The sequence below is a fragment of the Neophocaena asiaeorientalis genome, unplaced genomic scaffold (assembly GCF_003031525.2).
Source record: "Neophocaena asiaeorientalis asiaeorientalis breed wild unplaced genomic scaffold, Neophocaena_asiaeorientalis_V1.1 scaffold100, whole genome shotgun sequence".
Classification (NCBI taxonomy): domain Eukaryota; kingdom Metazoa; phylum Chordata; class Mammalia; order Artiodactyla; family Phocoenidae; genus Neophocaena; species Neophocaena asiaeorientalis.
This window is the reverse complement of record NW_020173955.1, coordinates 2,337,851-2,357,892: the sequence shown is the minus strand read 5'-3', so window position 1 is coordinate 2,357,892 and position 20,042 is coordinate 2,337,851. Positions and strand designations below refer to the sequence as shown.

The 20,042-nt window shown below is 38.7% G+C and overlaps 1 protein-coding gene across 3 annotated transcripts in view; it reads left to right on the top strand.

Moving 5' to 3' along the window:
- B3GNT2 (UDP-GlcNAc:betaGal beta-1,3-N-acetylglucosaminyltransferase 2) overlaps positions 1 to 20,042 on the top strand; it is a 324,948-nt gene that overhangs the window by 262,836 nt on the left and 42,070 nt on the right. For all 3 annotated transcript variants that reach the window (XR_003004182.1, XR_003004212.1, XR_003004183.1), the window contains one exon: positions 16,994 to 17,132. The gene's annotated coding sequence lies outside the window, so the exon portion shown is untranslated. The remainder of the gene's footprint in view (positions 1 to 16,993; positions 17,133 to 20,042) is intronic.

Sequence of the window (20,042 nt, the reverse complement as noted above, 5' to 3'; positions counted from 1 at the left end):
ACATTTTTCTAGAATGTGACTAGAATTTCAAATTGCTTTGTTTATAACAAGTTAGCTGGGTTTTTCTTTCTTCCTTTTGTCCTTAAATAAAAGAAACGCTGATCCTTTAAAAGCTTGGGAGGGGCAAACTTTTTTAACAGTCTGTCACTGAGGTGGAAAACTGTTTCAGATCTGAATGGTACAGTGGTGTTTTGTGCTTTCATTTGTCTGTAAGAATTTTTCAAGCCTGAAAACTCCAAGGTGAGAGATGTCATTCCTGAGTGGCAGACAGTGGGCTCCACCAAAGGCCAGGGAGAAAGACCAGGGGTGATTGATGTACAGGGATGGAAGGGAACAGGGAGGAGGCTGGAGAAAGAATGGCTCCTTTCCTAGTCACGGGTGGATTGTTCACTGGGTGTTACTTTTCTGTGGTGACCAAAATCCTTCTGAAACTCAGCAAGAAGAAGCCTGTGATTTTTAGGGAAAAGAAATGCTTCAAATTCTAGCTACACAGACCTGTATGAGCAACGCCTTAGTGCTGTTTGGTTTGTGTGGTTTTGTATATATTATACAGGTTTGGATTACAATAATTCCTCCCACTTGTATAAGGTTTTGCAGTTTTTGAAGCACTTTATGCTCTTAATCCTCACAATAAACACTGATAGAAGAGTACAGATGGTTCCTGACTCACAATTGCTTCACTTTAGACCCCTGCTGTTATGACCTTTATTATTGTAAATATGACTCTCCCAGTATTGGTCAAATCTCATGATGTGACTGCCTATGACTCTCATCATAAGTGACAGGAGAAATGAAGCTGCGTTTATGTGAATTGGTGCCAGAAGTAAAGAACAACTTTTGATTTGATGGATGCAGGTGTACATGAAGCAAATCCATAACATCTGAATTAGACAATGCTTTTGCAAAGGCGTTGTCCATTTATGTTGAAAAAGAGCTACCCCAAGACATCAAAGGGAGAAGTTTTTATTGCAAGCAAAAGTTGGGTGGATCACTTTTAGAAGATAGTTGGCAAAACACTAACTATTCAGGGCAGAAGCCATAAGAACCAGTAGAATAGCATCAGATAATTTATCCACAGAGCCTGCTAAAGATAACAGCTACTATGTGCTCTGGGTGTTTAATGATGCTGAAATCAGGCATGGAGATGGGAAGATGATGAGGAGGTGCAGGAGAAGGAGAAAAGGAAGAGAACATAGCAATAAAGAAAACTTTAACATTCAAAGAAATTTCACCACTGAAGCTGCAATGATAGTTTTTAGACAGATGGTCCTAATTTTCATCACAGTTTGAAGATCTTTAGAGCACTGAAGCATTTTCTTGCTTCAGGGAGATTTATCAGAAAAATAAAATTTCTTTAGTTAGAACTTCTTTGGACAGGCATTTTTAAGAAGCCTCAACCAGGTGATAAAAAAGAATTCTCTAAGAGCATCTGAAACTTTGACTTTTTCTTGACAAACTTAGAAAATCATTGTAAAATCATGTATTCGTCTTTCCATGATTGATTTTGGTATTTTAGAGTATTAAAATGTATCTTCAGGAACACTATCTTCACAAATATTAAATGTTTAACTTACAGAAGCTCAATTTACGACCAATATCCAGGAATAAATCAAATCATAAATACCAATTCTATGAGTCTCAGTTTATAAACGAGGAACAGACCACAAAGCAGCAAATGACTTGCTGGCTTCCCCTAAAAAAGGCAGATGAGGTCACAAAATGCCACATCACTAGACTAAGGTTTAATGATGCTTCCCTTTCTCTCCGCTACTTGAGGAACACATATTTTTCACTCACTGTCAAGCAAATACCCATGTAACATCTGAGGGATTACAATCTTAATATGGTAACATCAAGTAAACTAGTTGATGGACATATATATTTATTATCAAGTACTATCAATGGTTAAATTCAACTAAAATTTATCAGATAAAGACAATTTAGTGCAAAAGAAATATGCAACCATGTTTTGGAATTATCCACCTGTATCATCTTTGAAACAGGCAGGGAACCAGGTTGTTATTTCAGTGGAAGACAGGTCCCTCCCTCAGAATGAATTGAACTACCTACCTGGAATTCATCCTTTTCTTTCTTTTTAGAAACTCATTATCTTTGTTGTTCCTCACTCTCCCCTACCTTCAACGTTTTTTCTGTGCCAATCTTCTTATGAACTAAACAGGCCCAAGTATCTCCCATCTTAACACACACACACACACACACACACACACACACACACACACACACCCCTACTTCATTCAACCAGATATCTTCTCATCTTTCTCCTCCCCTTAAAACCAAACTTCCTAAAAGAATTTCCTATATTTACTCTGTTCATATTCTCACTTCTCCCCAAAACACTCAATTCTTTGTTTCCTAGCTTCAGCTTCATCATGCTTTTAGAGTTGTTTTCTCACTAAGTCACAAATGAACTCTATTTGCTAAATCTAATGGCTACTTATCTATACTTTTGTTGACTTCTCAATAGCATTTAACACTACCAATCACTCCCTCTTTCTTGAAGCTTCCTTTTCCCTGGGCTTCCATGTCTGCTAACTCTCTTGGTTCTTTTCCTGCCTCTCTGGTCATCCCTTTGTCAGTCTCCTCTCTCTTCTTCTGCCAGTGCCTAAAATGTTACTGTCCCTCAGGTTTCCCTCATAAGCTCCTTTCTTTTCTCACTGGATGATTTAATCTACTTCTTTGTTTTCAGCCTTTACTGGAAAGAAAGCACAACTTTATGCTTCTACCCCAAATTTCTTCTTCTGAAGGTCTGAGGTGGGTCTCCACTTTGAAGTCCTCCAGAAATTTATCTCAGTTTGGACCTCCCTCCCTCAAACAGAGCCTAGGACAAGGGCTTAGATGCCTGAAGTTTATTTGGAAAGACAGTTCCAGGAAGCAGGAGTGAGGGAGCAAGAATAGTAAAACAGAGAAGGAGGAAAAGTCCATAAAGGATACATTGCTGAGCTGTAATCATTATGGGCATAGACTGACCATCACTGTCTATGAGACTCAGAATTCTCTCTCTGAATGAGGGAGGCTGGGATATCGTCCATCAGCTCCCAGCACCCATTAGATGCAGACTGCCCCCAGGAAATGGTAACTTGAGGCACTTCCAGGCTGCATCTTTGCCAGGTTGAATGAATTTCCCCAGCTCTGGAGAAAGCTGTGTGGCAGAAAAGCATAAGTAGGAAACTCAGAGTACAGGGACTTGTTCCCCACAGCTGCATGGAAATCAGAGATGAGCCAATGGGGTAGAAAGCAGGGCACAAAAAGCCTTGCTCCACAACATTCTAAAACTGAACTCACCCCCCGATGGCTGACCCTCTTTCGGTCTCTCTTTCTTAGGGACTGGCTCCATCAGCCTCTCAGCAGCTCAAACCAGTCACCCGAGCAGCATCTTTGACTTTCTTCTTCATAATGTCCTGTATATTTTCCAGACCCATCTGATTGTGCTCACGCACACGGCCCTGCCGTAGCTTAGCTATTTGTAAGCTCTCACTTGGCTTTTTGCAGCAACCTCCTAATTGATATTTTTACCGTATTTACATATGTTACCCTTGCTGTAACCAGAATAATCTTTTAAAACATTCATTAGATTATGTCACTCACATGCTTAAAACTCTTCAGTGGCTCTCCTTTACTCTTAGGATAAAGACCCAAGTTCTGGACTTCCCTGGTGGTGCAGTGGTTGAGAGTCCGCCTGCCGATGCAGGGGACATAAAAAAAAAAAAAAAAAAAAAAAAAAAAAAAAAAATGCAAGTGGGAACCCGGGAAATAAACAAAAACCTAGAGAGTCTTTTGCCTTGAGGGCTTTTGCCAGATGAGTGAATGCATTGGTTAAGGTGTGCACAAAGTTGGAAGTCTAAGTATAGACCCATCCACCACTTCTTAAACCTGGATGCACAAAAGACTACCCATTTTGTGAAAGGATGAACTACATATAAATCTACTACATTTCCTCCACCCCCAGAAAATTGCAAGGAAAATTGCCTGCCTTGAGGATGACTCTAAATGGAGGGAGAGAAAAAACAAAAAATTCCTTGAGGATTTGTAACACAGACAACACACAGGCTTGCAGCCCAAATCCACACTATACCTGGGAGTCCAAAAAACTCAAGTCAAGAGTTAAGTTTAAAGTAAACCTCAATGTGTAGTTCCAAGGCACCTAGCAGTAACAAATACAAATCTGTTCTGGGGGTACCCATCTTCAACACAGGCCTTAAAGAATTCCCATCAATAAGTTCTAAAGAAATATGAGCTTATGGTCAAAAATCACAAAATACAAAGGGAAATAATAAACCACGAACAAGGGCCAGCAGAAACAACAAACAACAGAATCGGACTACAAAGCATTAGCCATTGGAATTACCAGGCACAGCCTATAAAATGAGTATTTTACATGTATTTAAAGAAATGAGAGAAGGGATTGAAAATATACATAAAACATGACCCAGCAGATTTGAAAAAGACTCAAAAGAACTACTAGAACTTTAAAATGTAATATTTGAAATTAAAAACACAATGGATGGATTTAATACCAGAATAACCACAGTTAGAGAATGGATTAAGAAATATAGATCTGAAAAATTTTACATAATTTAGCCCAAAGAAATGGAAACATAAAAGAGTGGTTATAAGTCATGGAGATATTGTAAGAAATATAACAATTATCTAATCAGAATTCCAGGCAGACAGTAGAGGAAGGAATGAGTGAAAGCAATAATTGAAAGAATAAGGACTGAGAATTTCCAAGAAATGACAAACCACAGATTCAAAAAGCCCAACAATCCCAATAAGTGTAAATAAAAGGAAATTTACACTTAGGCACATTCCAGTAGAAATGCAGAATACCATAAACAAAGAGAAAAAATGTAAAAGCAGCCAAAGAAAGTAAAGACAGATTACTTTCAACAGGACAACAATTAAACCTAACAACCACAGAAGCCAGTGTACTAAAAGAAAACTACTGTCACCTAAATTTGTGTATTATCTTTCAAGGACAATGGAAAAGATCAGACGTCTTCAAACAAGCAAACAAAAACTGAGAACTTGCCACCAATTAGACCCTCAAAAGGTAATTCTAAAGGCTGCTCTCATTTTCTTCCTGAAGAAAGTGAACACAGATGGAAGGTCAGAGATGAATAAAGGAGTGAGGAGCAAGGAAAGTGCTAAATACGTGCTAAATTGTAAATAAATATGGGCTAAAAATAATAATAATAATCTCTTAAGAGATTTTCAAAAGCTAGCTAGAAATAAAATACACAGCCATGAATAGCAGGTAAATTGGGAGAGGAATGATCAAAGTTCAAGTATTCTGTCCTTTTTATTGTTTGGGAGAATGGTAACGATATTAAGTATCCAAGTTAAAATTTCCAGAATAACTACCAAAAGGGTGTATAACTTCTTAATTAAAAAGGAAAAAAAGGGGAAAGAGAAAAATATGCAATACAAAAGTGCATGAAAACAGAGAAAAAAGAAATATTGAAGGCTCAAGTCACATTAAAAAGCACAAAATAAGATGGTAGAAATAAATTTAAATATTTCAGGAGTTAAAATAAGCAAAAATAGACTCAATGCCCAACATATTAGGCAAAGATTTACAGATGGTGTGTGTGTGTGTGCGTGCATGTATACATACATATATGTTCTGTTTGAAAGAGTTCCGCTATATTCTGTTTATCTGTCATGTTTAAAACATAAGGATTCAGAAAAATTGAGACTAGGAGTGTGATAAAATTATACCATGCAGACACTAACCACAAGAAAGTTGGTCTTGCTATATTAGTATCAGACAAAACAGTCCTTAAGACAGAAAACTCTAAAGACAACCATTTCATAAGGATAAAAGGTTCAGTTCTCCAGGAAAATTTAAGAGTTCTGTAAACTTGTAAGTAACTAGATCAAGCTGACAAAATCAGTAAGGAGATAGAAGATTATAACAACACAACTAATAAGCTGGCTCTGATTGAATAAGCATTGATAACACTGTACCTAACAACTACCGGATTCACATTCTTTTCAACCAACATGGAACATTTTTGAAAACTGATCACATGCTGAGTTATAAAGCAAATATCAACAATTTTCAAAAGTTTGAAATCATACAGACCACAGTTTATGACCATAATGCAATTAAGTTAGAAATCAATAACAAAAGGATAACTAGAAAAAGCCCATATGTGGAAAATTAAGATATCCTCTTCTAAATAACCTGTGGCCCGAAGAGGAAATTATGATAGAAATTAGAAAATACTAGAATGTGTGGCAACAAAAGTACTGTAAATCAGGATGTATTCAACACAGATAAAGTAAGATCTAGTGAGAAATTACATCCTTAAATGCTTTTATTAGGAAACATGAAAAGTTAACAATGAACTAAGAAGTTAGAAAAACAATAATGAAATAAAAATAAAAGTGTGGAAATAATAAAGGTAACAGCAGAAATCAATGAAATAGAAAAAAATATAAAAGAAAATTAACAAGGCCCAAAATTCTTTCTGTGAAAAGCCTCTTACAAATAAATATTAGAACAAAAGAGATAACTACAGTTGAAGCAGATAATTAAATGATTAATAAGGAGGATTATTAACAACTTTAAGGCTATGAATTGGAAAATTTAGAGAAATGGATAAATTCCTAGAAAAATATAACCTACCAAAACTTCTTCAAGAGGAAATAGAAAATAGTAGTCCAAAAAAATTTAAAGAAAATAAGTCAGTTGTTTAAAATTGTCCCACAAAGTGAAAACCCAGACCAGATAAATTTTTTGTTGTTGTGATTGTTTTCCTTAAAAAAAATTTTTTCGGTAGTAATTTTCAATCATACAAAAAAAAGTAGAGAGAATCATAAAACAAACTCCTCCATACCCACCATTCAGCTTCAATGATTGCATTTGCCTTTCCTTTTCATTCAAACTCTTCCCTCTCCACTTAAAAAAAAAACCTTTTTATTTTGAAATAATTTTAGACTTACTGAAATGTTCCAAAAACAGTACCAAAATTCCCATATATCTTTCACCCAGCTTCCCCTGTTGTTAACATTTTGCATAATCTTAATACAACTAATCAAACCTAAGTAAACTTTTTTTTTTTTTTGCGGTACGCAGGCCTCTCTTTTTTATTTTCTCCTAATTGATCCATGGATTCAAGGAAGAAGCAAGAATATATACAAGTTTGTTCTATTTATGTGAGGTTCAAATAATGAAAAACCAAACTATCTTTTTTTTTTTAAAATAATACAAATATATGTGGTAAAACCGTAAAGAAAAAAAAGGAAAATTTTAGGATATTGTTTATCTCTGAGTATGGAGGGAGAGAGGTGGTATCAGAGAGGGGCTTACACGGAACTTTAAAAAATATAAGAGTTTCTTTTCATAAAGCGGGTACATGCTGTGCCTCCCTTAGGCTAGACATTCTGGGTCTCTGCCCTGGGCCCCAGCTTTGGAATGCCTTCCTTGGAATTTTGTAGGTCCCTCTCCAGTGCTTGAGAGGACTGAGATGTGCAGTGCCATCCTGCACCTGAGCCCAGACCTGATCCCACATGGGTCCCAGTGGAGGGAAGTGCTTTCCTCAAAGGTTTTTTGTTTTTTTTTTTTGCGGTACGCGGGCCTCTCACTGCTGTGGCCTCTCCTGTTATGGAGCACAGGCTCCGGATGCGCAGGCTCAGCGGCCATGGCTCACGGGCCCAGCCGCTCCGCGGCAAGTGGGATCTTCCCGGACCGGGGCACGAACCCGTGTCCCCTGCATCGGCAGGCGGACTCTCAACCACTGCGCCACCAGGGAAGCCCCTCCTCAAAAGTTTTTAAGTCTTCCTCCAGTGACTAGGATCACTACAGCTGGCAATACTGTCTGGGCAAAGTACCCCGCTTTAACCAGGACCCACATGGTCCCAGGTACTTATTTCTCTCAGGGGTCCATTTCTCCTTTAGGGCAATCTCTGACTCTTTATCACCTCACCCCATCTCCCCCACCACGTTGGCCATAATGCCCAGTGGAGCTTTTAGACTCATGCCTATGAAGTGGAGCCTGGGGTCTGGTGCCAGGGCCTGGCTTCAGGAGTGACCTGGTGACAGATTGCTCCCATTGCCAGCAAGATATTTCTTTTGCAGGGTGGCAGGGCCACTGGGATGGTGTGGACACGCTGGTTTGGGGAGATTCTCACTCATGCAGGACTAAGGACAAGGTCGGGGCTTTGGGGTACTGGTGACCCTGCATTGACTTGGGCTTGAGCAGCATGTATTGGCCATGCTCCGACTCTCACCCACGTGTGTTCCAACTGTGGAGTCACTCCCAGTGTAAGCACCCAAGGGCGGCAGGGTGGCAGTGGGCATCTTGTTCTCTATGGCACACCCTCCTTCCCTCATCAGTGTCACCCCACCTCTACCACAGGCTCCCGGCCTTGTGTCAGACAGCCTGCAGGGGTGGCCTTGCTTGTCTCCTCCAGGGATTTTTAAAGACCATTGCTCTGCAATACTAATGAATCTTTTTGATTGATGACAGTCATGCTGTCCCAGGGGGTCTTAAGCCTTTCCTGATCAGGGACTGACCTTAAGCTAATGGGATCCATCCTCTGGCTCCGCCCCTGGGTCCCTCACTTATCCTCCCTGCGGGTGAAGTGTTTTGAAGGCAGTGGTGCCTTCTCTCTCTCTTTTTTTTTTTTTAAACTATTAAACTTTTTAATTGAAGTATAGTTGATTTACAATATTATGTTAGTTTCAGGTGTACAGCACAGTGATTCACTTATTTCCAGACTATTTTCCATTATAGGCTATTACAAGATATTGAATATAGTTCCCTTTATTTTTTTTGAGTTTTTAAATTTTATTTTATTTATTTATTTTTTATACAGCAGGTTCTTATTATTAGTTATCTATTTTACACATATTGGTGTATATATATATATATATATATATATATGGAATGCAGTGATTAGTCCTAATGGGTTTAAGAGAAGGAAAGATCAGAAGATGTTTCTCTATGCCTTCACTATAAAATTTCTATCAGTAAGTTTAACTTGACTAGAAAACAAATTACTGTTCACATTTTTTTGCATACTCTGGCCTCATGTTTGTGGTCATCATCATGGAAGCACAGGACAAACTTTGAGAGAGTGATTGGCATGATAGATGGTGCAGCCGCATGAGTAATGCTATAACCAGTATTAAAGACAGTAAATGGTATTAGCGAACTGCGGAAGTAAGAAATCGATATTGTTTAAATTCAGGCAGGTTCCAAAGAGCCATGGCATTGTGAGTAGTAATGGTGTTGCTACCTTTTTCCAGCTGTGGGACATATGAAATTAGCCCAGAACAACTCATTTGACACTAAAGAACAGGAAGAGATGGTACCTGGACTCTATGAAGAATATTCATCTGTACTGTTTGGACAATAAACAAATTCTTTATATCTTTTCTATCAGCTATTTTAAATCTTCACTGATAAACCACTGTTTCTCAGATTGGCCCATAAATTTTGTCATGCAATTTTTAAATCAAATTGTATTTATAGTCAGGGAACTGAGCAAAAATATATTTGATTATGGCCCCTCACACCCTAGGGGTGGTCCTGTGTACTTGATGTCTATGTAACATCATCTCTTTTAGTTTTATAGTTGACTGTTTAATAGTCTGCATATGGATATACTCAGTGAATGACTATAATGTTTTTCCTATACTCTTTTGCCTCTTCAGTAGATTACAAACCCTATTCAGCTCTCTCTTTTTTTAAAATGCAAAATAAAAAGGCTTAAATGGAATCTTTCCATCATTTACTCCTTGTTACTAGTTCAGCATTTGTTTTCAAGCTTTGCCAAGGGTTGTTTCCACTATAAAATTGTGGTCTCTTCTATCAGCTGGACCCTCAATACCACAGTAATCGTTTTGGGTGCTGAGTTATCCCTCGTCTCCTTGTCTTCAGTGGCTAGTCCAAACTTCAAGCTCTCTTCCCCATCATTTGGCTAAAAGTAATTCCCTTTCCCCATGCCTTGTTCTCACCTGTCCCCCCACCGTCTCTCTCTCTCCCTCTCTCTCTGTGTCACACACACATTTGCACACACACACCACAACTTCCTCCTCTCTGATACCTCTTTCCTCCCAATATATAAATTCCTCCCAATATATATATATAAATATATATAAATATATAAAGTTAAAAAAAACAAACAAACAGCTCTTCCTCAATCCAGTGTCCCCCTCAAAACAGGCTACCACATCCTATTGTGAACTGCATGTGCACAGCAGGGAGCATTCACAGAATCAACATGGTGACCAGGTTTTCTGGGACTGACCATTACACAACCTGAGCAATTATATGTAGTGACTCTCTTCAAATTGTCTCCTTCCCTTTATAGTTACTCTTCCTGGAAAAAAAAAAGCTGTAAGTTACACTTGCTGTTTCTTCTTCCTCATCGTCTCCTCACTCCTTAACTGCTTCTGCCCCCTCTCTACCTCTCTGTAAGATTTGGTGCTAAGGCCAATAGTTTCTTATTACCAAATCTAATGGACATTTTTCTACCTTTAACTTACCCAGTGGTTATTTGAAGTTACAGACCATCCCTTTCTTGAAATTTCTTTAACTTCCATCCTCTTCTGATTTTTCCTTCCTCTTGCCTCACTAGCCAGCTCTCAGTTTCCTTCAAGATCTTTGGTTGTCTGAGCCCTACTTAGCGGTCAGTGTTCTCTGGGGTTACATCCTAGACTCTATCCTCTTTTTTCAAATTTGCTTCAGTGACATAGTTGAAACATTCGGCTTTACCTATAATGGGGTCACATTTTGAGACATGGAGTTTTGGGGGTGGAGATGAAGAGGGAATGTTCTAAAGTCAAGGGTAAGGTATAATATAACTTAGCCTTAGAGATCCTTTTAATAGTCTATGAACACAGTAGAAAACAACGTTCCATAAGCCTCCATGGTTTTTCCTTCAGTGTTGGAAGAGATTATTGAATTTCACCTGAGCACCAGGTTATATGTATTTGACTTGGGTTTAGGACCAAAACTATGAAAAAATAATAGGCACAGTATCTTTATAAGACCAACACTCAGCAGGAGGGAATGTTTAGACCGGGGAAATGGAAACTTGCTAAGAGTATTGCCTCTCATCTTGGGACGAGGCAATTTTGGGACGTAAGCTGTATGAGAAGAATGGTGGGAAAAATCATTGTAACTATTGATTTTCTCTATCCCTTTTGTTCTTCCTTTGCTTTGCCAAAGGTGTATATTTGGATTTGCATAAGTGAAATGTGCACGTGCACTCTGCTACCTGCGTGCAAATAACTCTTCTGTCCGTATCTCCAGCTTGGTCTTCTGAGAGCAGGCTCACATGCTGGCGATTCCCTTTATAGGCAGATTATCCCTTCATATCAACACTCTCTAGACAGAACTCAGCCTTTCTCCCCTGCCTTTACACGATACTCCCCAACTACTCCCCCTTCTCCACTCCTACCTGGAAGAATAATACTTTTGTTCAATCACACAAGCCAAAATACCTGAGAATTGTCCATGGATCTTTTCTTTCCCTTAGTATCCACATTCCATTAACAGCCAAGTCATATGCCCACTATTCTCTTAAAAGTTGCTCAAACCCTTTCTCTAGCTGTCCATCCCACTGCTATTGCCTTAGTTTATACTTGTCATCTTCCAACTTTTCCTAAAGTTATTACACTGGCTTTTAACTGTGTGTTTTTGTTTTTGTTTTTCAAGCTTCCATCTTATCCCCTCTTCCTTCCACTGTTAAGAAAAAGCATACAGTGCTTGGAAATAAAGGCCAAGGCTGTGCAGTAGATCCTTTCAGTGTGATGTGTTATTTAACAGGTCTACCCAGTAATGATTTCATTATGGAATGTACCATTATTGGAGTTGTTTTTTTTAATTATTATTGGAATTTGTAAGGTAAGGGCTCACACCCTAGGCAGTTACATGTTAACTTGTAGATTTTTGCTTGGTAGAGATGCAAATAGTTTTGTCCCTAAAAGAGATAATCCCAAGATTTTATTGATCTAACACTAACCAGAACTGTCTCTAACTTAAAAGAATAAGAAACTCATTTTGATTCCTCTCCTGAGAGCCTATGTAAACCCCCATTCTTCAAGTGTCTTGGAACCAGCTTACCTAAATTACTGGTTCCCTCATTATTTAATGAGTTAAATAAAATTCTTGACCGGTGTCCATTCTATATTAACATGAGGCTCATTTTTAAAACTTTTTGAAAATTATACTTTGACACCATGCTGCTACTAATAGATTCTTTCCAAATTGCTTATCTGATCATGTTATTTCTCTGTTTATTTCCCTTAATGGCTCCCTGTAACCTTAAGGACTGATGTTCACCCTCCTTAGCTTGACACCTTCATGTACTTTATGGCTTTAGTCCTCCCTACTTTTTTAGCTAAATCTCCTGCCATCCCCTCACAAACACTTTATGTTCTAACCATATGACACTACTAAACAAGCAACACTTTCTCCTCTTTGTACATGCTGTTCTCTCATCTAGAACCCCTCCCCCATCTCACCTCCACTACCCTTTCCCCTTTTCCCTCCTTTCTGCATTATTTACCTTCAAGACAGCCCAGCTATCACCTCCTGTCAAAGCCTCCCCTGGTCAGAACGCATGCTGGGTTAGGTATTCCTCTCCTGTGTTCTCCCTGTGCTTCCAGCTATTGCAACACTCGCCGTACCCTCTACAATTCTTCATTTGCTTGCCTGTTTCTGAGGCTAAAAGTAGATTGTAAGCTCTTTATCCAGGAACTGAACTGAACATCTCTTAAGTACTTAGGTTTTGACTGTACTGTTACGAAAGTGATCTATTTGCCTCATCTGCCTCAGCAAAGAATAAATTTTTGTAGTACAATTGTGTCAAATTTAGTGACTGTCAATGTTTTAAGCATAAGCAAAGTTAGAGGTAGCCTCTTTCCAATGGCCCTTGCTCCTAAATTTATCCATTATTATGTAGAGCATTTTTCTTGATTTCTTCTTAATGTTATAGTCAGTGAAAGAAAATAAATTTTTATCAGACTTTTGTCTAATAGAGGTTGTTCCACGCTTCCTGATCGTATAGCCATTAAGTTAGATTTTTATTCATGCTTCAAGTTTTGCCTACATTCAAAGTAAACCGTATTTATAGGCATGAAAGTGTTCCCATTTCTCCCCCCAAGAAATTTAGAGGAAATTATCTCTTGCTGGTTTTAAGGCCAAGGCTTCCGTTGGTACACTAAGTGTTGATGGCCCTCTGATAAGAGCTGATGCCACAGCCTCCCCCAGTGTATTGTGTGGGCCCTTGACTAGTCTTTCCTCTCAGCCATTTCCAGCTGTGGCTCATCTGCCCAGGCAACATTTCACTGTGTGATTTCCTGTTGAAAAATGTTCTTCTTGTGCTTTTCTAAATGCTGTTCTGTCTGGAGCAAGTTGGTTCCCTTTAGCAGAAAACACTGTTTGTGAGAAAAAATTTCCTAATGAAAAGAATCCTAGATTTCAATGCTGAGTATCAGCAACATAAGGAACTCACATCTGCATATGAGGATTAGAACTTTACACGTGTGATTGACCTCAGACTCCAACCAAAGCAAAAACACCATCAGGGAAATCCTCTTATGCTTTCACTCACTCTGAGCCACCCCCCACACCCAGATGTCACAAGGTTCATGGTAAAGTGTGGTCAATCTATGTCCTGAAGTACTTTGAGCCTCTAAATCTTTCAAAGTATACTTTACTCTTTCATTCTGGGTTAGAAAAGCATCATTAGAAAAGCTGAACTAGAGTTACTTGATGGTCTCATATTTGAGTCCTCATTTCTTTAGATAAACAAGCACCTTCTTCTATTAGTGGATGCTTCTCAGAAGATTTTAAAAACCAAAGTCTTAAGTGATATGAATGTACCTGCCTAGTTGCAGTAGGATTTGGTTCGATCAGTGATTTTTAAACTAAGTTCTGAGTTGTCCTAATGAGTCCTGCAGAAATCCCTCAGGATCAAAAGGGGTGGGTAGATGATGCTTCCCCAGCCCAGTTTCAATATATGCAGCTCTATTTTTATCCACTTTATATAAATTGGGCTCTAACACACATTTCATTTGGAAAAAAAAAAAAACAGGGTTCTACTGCTTAAAGATAAGTTTAAAAAAAGAAAACAGAACTAGAATCCTTTTTTTTGGATTCAATAGTGAGCTTACGCTGCATGCAAATAAAGTAGGCTTAAGATACTGATATTGCTGCTAGTACAAAGCAGTGACACATTTATTTTTTATTCATTTATTCTACAAATACCTATTGAACTTCTCCTATATGCTAGGCAGGGTGCTGGGTGCTGGGATATAACTAAAAATAGGCAGGGTACCTACTCTCATGGACCATGTAGTCTAGCAGAAAGATGGGCAGTTAATGCACTGTGATAACTAGGTATGTGTGTTGGGGGGAGGGAGTCAAGAAAGGCTTCTGAGTGTTAATGAAGAAAAAGTAGGAAAGTAGGAGTGTTCAGGAGATGGGACTTGTAAAAGCCTATGGGTGAGAGACATTGTGGCTCTCTGGAAGAACTGGAAAAAAAATGTGTTAACTCTGGAGTGTGGAGTTCAAGATAGAGAAGGTTTGTAAGTTATCTTAAGGAGTATGGACTTAAACTTAAGAGCCATGGGAAGCAGAGGGGCAAAATGATCAGATTTCTTCTTTTAAAATCTCACTCTGGCTGTAAAGTAGAGAATGGAATGAAGAGGAGCAGAGTGGGGAATCAGAGGAGAAGCTATTAGAGTGTTCCAAGTAAGAGATGGGGGTCCCCTGGGTTAAGGGAGCACAAGTGCAGGAGAAGAGCTGTGGCCAGATTCCAGAGATGATGCAGAGTTAGATTCCACTGAGTCTGATGATCGATGGGATGGGTGTTGGGTATGGAAGGAAGAAGAAGTATCAAGGATGCTATTCAATTTTCTGGCTCAGGCAACTGAGTGGATAGTGGAGTCATTTGTGGAGACAGGGAACTCAGAGGAGAGGGTCAGGTTTAGAGGGAAGGTGATGAGATTCATTTTGGACATGAGTTAGAGATCCCCATGGGCCATCCATGTGTAGACGTTGAGTAGGCAGTTGGATGTTTAGGTGTATAGGTCAAGACACAGTCTGGGCTAGAGATACAGCTGTGGGACTTATCAGGGTAGAGGTGGTGATCAGCATCTTGAGAGTGAATGACAGCTCCTAGGTAGACTAGTAGGTTGTGAAAAGAAGGGTGACCTAGAAAGGTGGCCAAGAAAAAGAGGACAAAGAGAAGGAAAATAAGAGAATCTGGTGTCATAGAAATCAAGAGAAGAGAATGGTTCAAGGATGAGCGAGTGAGATACAGTGTTAAATGCTGCACAGGTCACAGTCTGACAAGTGTCTTCAAAATGCAGGCCTGCCTTCTGTCAGTGACAATATTCACAAGCTGTCTGGGATTATCTCAGTCTAGTCAAAAAGTTCTCTGTACTAATCCAGGAATAAATCTCATGTGTAACCGTACAAAAATAACCAGGAGACAGGGCTCCTTTAATTCTCAGTGGATTTCTATATCAATGTATAATTTTTGTAAATATCTGAAGACGTTTAAAATCCAAACAGCTAATGATTGAAAAATCCCTACCCACATACATGTGGGCAAATAGCTAAGGCCGTCTCTGAAGTGATTTCTCTGAAAATCCAAAAACCAAAATCAAGAATTCCACATGGTCTACTCTTTAATGTAGTGTAATGTTAGTATTATGTAAAATATAATAAATAAAACTTGGGGATAAATAACTAGAGTAAGTGGAATCCACACACATACCCTAAAAAACTGCAAAGTCGTGTTAACCCGCAATTACATTTTCCTCAGACTTACTCTCACCTTCCACTCAGCTTTCTTTACATTCTGTCCCTTATCCCCCTTTCTACCTGTACTTTTGGGGATAACCTTAAGGGAGCTATGATTGTGGGTAAACATGTTGAGTTTGAGATCCTTCACAGAATAGGAGGTAGTGTTTCCCACAAGGGAAGTCATTCTTTGCAGAGTTCACCACTCTGTAAACCACATGGCTGGAAGGAAACCTGGGGGTTATCTAGTCTACATTCTTCCTTTTATAGTCAATGAAATTAGGGCAGAAAGAAAAGAAGTAACTTGAGCAATGACACATCAGGCATTGTGTGGGCAGCTGAAGTAGGTCTACATACAGCCTGCCCTGGATATATAAATATAATGCATCTTGGAGAAGACAGAAAGAACTAAAATATGTTCTGTCCTATTTTATACTGCAAGACTAAATCTGTTCATGTCAAGTTGCTAAATCATTCAGATATAAAATAAAGAAAAAGGTTTACTTTTGTATGTTTGAGAGACATTATGAGAAACAGTCCACAAACATGAATTCTCTTTTATTTCCTGTTTCACTTCACTTTATGCAGACATTTGTTTCCAAAGAGATCAAAGATAGGAAAACACACTGACTTATTCTGTGGTAGTCTGTGTAGCCTACATCTTGGTTCAGGGTCCTTTCCATTACAGCACTCAAGTTCATCCATCATCCCTTTCCCAACAATGTCAATACTTTCACCTTCCTATGAGATGTCAGGGATTCATGTGCCTGCTTGGATAGAACTGGCAATGGGACAAAGAGAGACTGGGCCAGGAGAGGCTGTTAAATCCAACTGTCCCTGGACCAGGTCAGTGTAAGAGGGGAAATGGCTTTCTGTGGACAGATGCACCCCTGAGCTGCCAGGGATCTTGATGGGATGGTAGAGGAGGCAGTTTTCTAAATATTGGAAATCCAAAACCCATGGTAGGTGATGGAGTATAAGGAAAGACCTTAGACTTTGGAGTAAATGGACTTGGCTTAGCATCCTAGCTGTGCTTCTTAGAAGCAATGAGACTTTACAAATTTATTTTAACATCTCTAAGCCCTTAGTTTCTTCATCTGTAAAATTTAGTTGTGAAGATGCAATGAAATAAAGAATGTTAAGAACCCAGCACAATAGTTAATAAATTTTAATTTCTCTTTTCTTCACTTTAAATTCCTTAGGTTCCTCCCATCTCAAGCCCTGTCTCTTCACATCCCAACTAGATGGCTCTGCTAAAGACAGACTCAAGATTTTACTGAAATACCCTTGAAGAAAACCTCCTCGAAACTTGGACCCACCTTTTCAGAAGGAATTGGCACGGTAAGCCAACACTATTGGCCCCCCCCCCCCCGACAGTTTTATTGAGATATAATTGACATATATCATTGTATAAGTTTAAGGTATACAACATAATTATTCAATTTATGTACATGTTGCAAAATTATCACCACAATAAGATTAGTTAACATCCATCAGCTCAAATAGTAACAACTTTTTTCCTTATGATGAGAACTTTTAATATCCACTCTCTTAGCAACTTTTCAAATATACAATACAGTATTGTTAACTGTTGTCATCATGTTGTACATTATATCCTCAGAACTTATTTATCCTATAACTAGAAGTTTGTATCTTTTGATCACCTTCACCTAATTACATCACCCCCTGCTACTACAACCCCCACCTACTCCCCACCCCCTACCTTTGACAATTACAAATCTTATCTTTGTTTCTGTGGGTTTGGTTTTTTGGATTCTACCTATATGTGAGATTATACAGTATTTGTCTTTCTCTGACTTATTTCATTTAGCATAATGCCCTCAAGTTTCCTCCATGTTGTTGCAAATAGCAAGACTTCTTTTTTTCTAATGGCTGGATAGTATTCTGTTGGGTGTATACACACCACAATTTCGTTATCCATTCATCTGTTGATGGACACTTAGGTTGTTTCTGTGTTTTGGCTATTGTAAATAATGCTGCAATGAACATGAGGTGCAGATATTTCTTCGAGATACTGATTTTGTTTCCTTTGGATATAACCCAGGAGTGAAATTGCTGGATCATATGGCAGTTCTATTTTTATTATTTTTTTTGAAGAGCCTCCATACTGTTTTCCATAGTGTCTTTACCAATTTACATTTCTACCAAGAGTGCTCAACAGTTCCCTCTTCTCCATGTTTTTGCCAGCATTTGTTATCTCTTGTCTTTTTCATGATAGTCATTCTTATAGATGTGAGGTAATAGAGTGGTTTTGTGTTGCATTTTCCTAATAATTAGTGATGGCCAACACTATTTGTGACACAGAAAAATTGCTTGCAATTTATAATACCCAACTGATTCCAAAAGAAGTTCTTTGCTGGACAGTGTGATTGGTATGAGGATGCAAGATTAAGAAAGTTCAGTAACTTGTTCTGCATTGGAAACTTTTTATTTATTTATTTTTTTGCAGGAGGTAGAAGGGGAGGGCAGGGACAAGGGACAAGGCAGTGAGATCCAGAACCAGGGAAAACTGAAGCCTATGTGTGGACAAGATTAAAGGGTGAAGAGGTAGCCGAGGGGAACTTTGTGGGGTGCATGGGGATGTTTAATAGGAGTTTCTGTGAAAGTTTGCCATCTGGTGCTTGATATAACCCTTTCATGCATCTCTCTATGAAATCTGTAATAAAACCTGTGTTTCTAATAATGTCTCAGGGAGTTGAATTTGCTCTTGTTGAGAAGTATAGAAGTGCTGAGTCCTACTTCAAGGTGTCTGTGAGTCCAGGACAGGGCTGACTATGAAGTCTAGACATATCTGGGTCATATTACTTAGATATCAGCATCCTCTCCTCTGGCCAAAGATATGCATTGTTTTTAAAAAGCAGAATAAAGAAATAAACACCTAGAAACCATCATTATTAAGCCCAGAACCACACATCAACTCTCTGAAGGATGAAGATAGTTTCATCTGGCAAAGGAACACAAAATCCAGAAGATTTTGGCTTAACCTACATCTTCCCTTTGTACCTTACAAAATGGTTATAGAGCTTCCACTCCAAATCTTTCTGATCTGGACAATGTCACTCATTCAGAACATTTACCTGATGCTGCAGAATTTGTGTGAAAAGTCAAGGAATAAAACAGTATTCAGTAAATCCTAAGGCAGGGACTCTCAGTTGACTGAGAACTCTTTCTATGCCCAGAAAGCTAACAGCAGCAGCCTTCCCAGCTCATTTGTGAGGTATTGAGGGAATGCGGTAATTTTCAGAGCTTCCAGCAGAGCTTGTGGTCACATTTAGCTCTATAGCTCTACCTGCTCATAACTCTCCTTGCTTTTTCACAGTGGAACTGGGTCTTTTAGGAAGCAAGAAATAGCTTTTAAGAAAAAGGTCTCAGAAGAACACATACCTCATAAAAACTGATAAGAGTGAAAATTGCATGTAATATAGATGACAAAGTCCAGGAGAGAATCCAGGAAGCTTTAAAGATTTGAGAGTGGTGCGTAATGTACTGCTTTGGAACAAAGGCTACTCAAATGAATAAGCTGCAGGGATTTGTTGTGGGAGCTTAATTGCTTCAAGACTTTGGTGCCACTTCCAGAACAGCTACTCGTTTAATTGGAAAATTGGTTTCTACAGAATGACTAACAGGTACAAATGAGTGGATGATGCTCTGCTGCAAAGATAACATAAAGATAGCTCTGAATGTGCTACCCTGAGCCATCACATAAGCCAGCTCTGAGAACTGAGCATTGTGATGTAGAGGAAAGAGCATAAGATTTAGAGTCAAATGACCAAGATGAAAACCCAAGCTCTAATATTTGCTACCTGTCAAGTAGCAGGTCACTCAGTTCTTCTGAGACTCAGTATGCTCTTCTGTCAAATGAGGTGTTATATGTCCCATGATTGTCATGAGGCTCAATGGAAGCACTTATAGGTTATTGCAAGATATTGAATATAGTTCCCTGTGCTATACAGTAAATCTCTGTTGCTTATCTGTTTTATATGTAGTAGCTTCTATCTATTAATCCCATACTGCTAATTTATCCCCTCCACATTACCCCTTTGGTAACTGTAAGTTTGTTTTCTGTGTCTGTGAGTCTGTTTCTGTTTTTGTATATAGATTCATTTGTATTATTTTTTAGATTCCACATATAAGTGATATAATACTATATTTGTCTTTCTCTGATTTACTTCACTTACTATGATATCCTCTAGGTCCATCCATGGTGCTGCAAATGGCAATATTTCATTC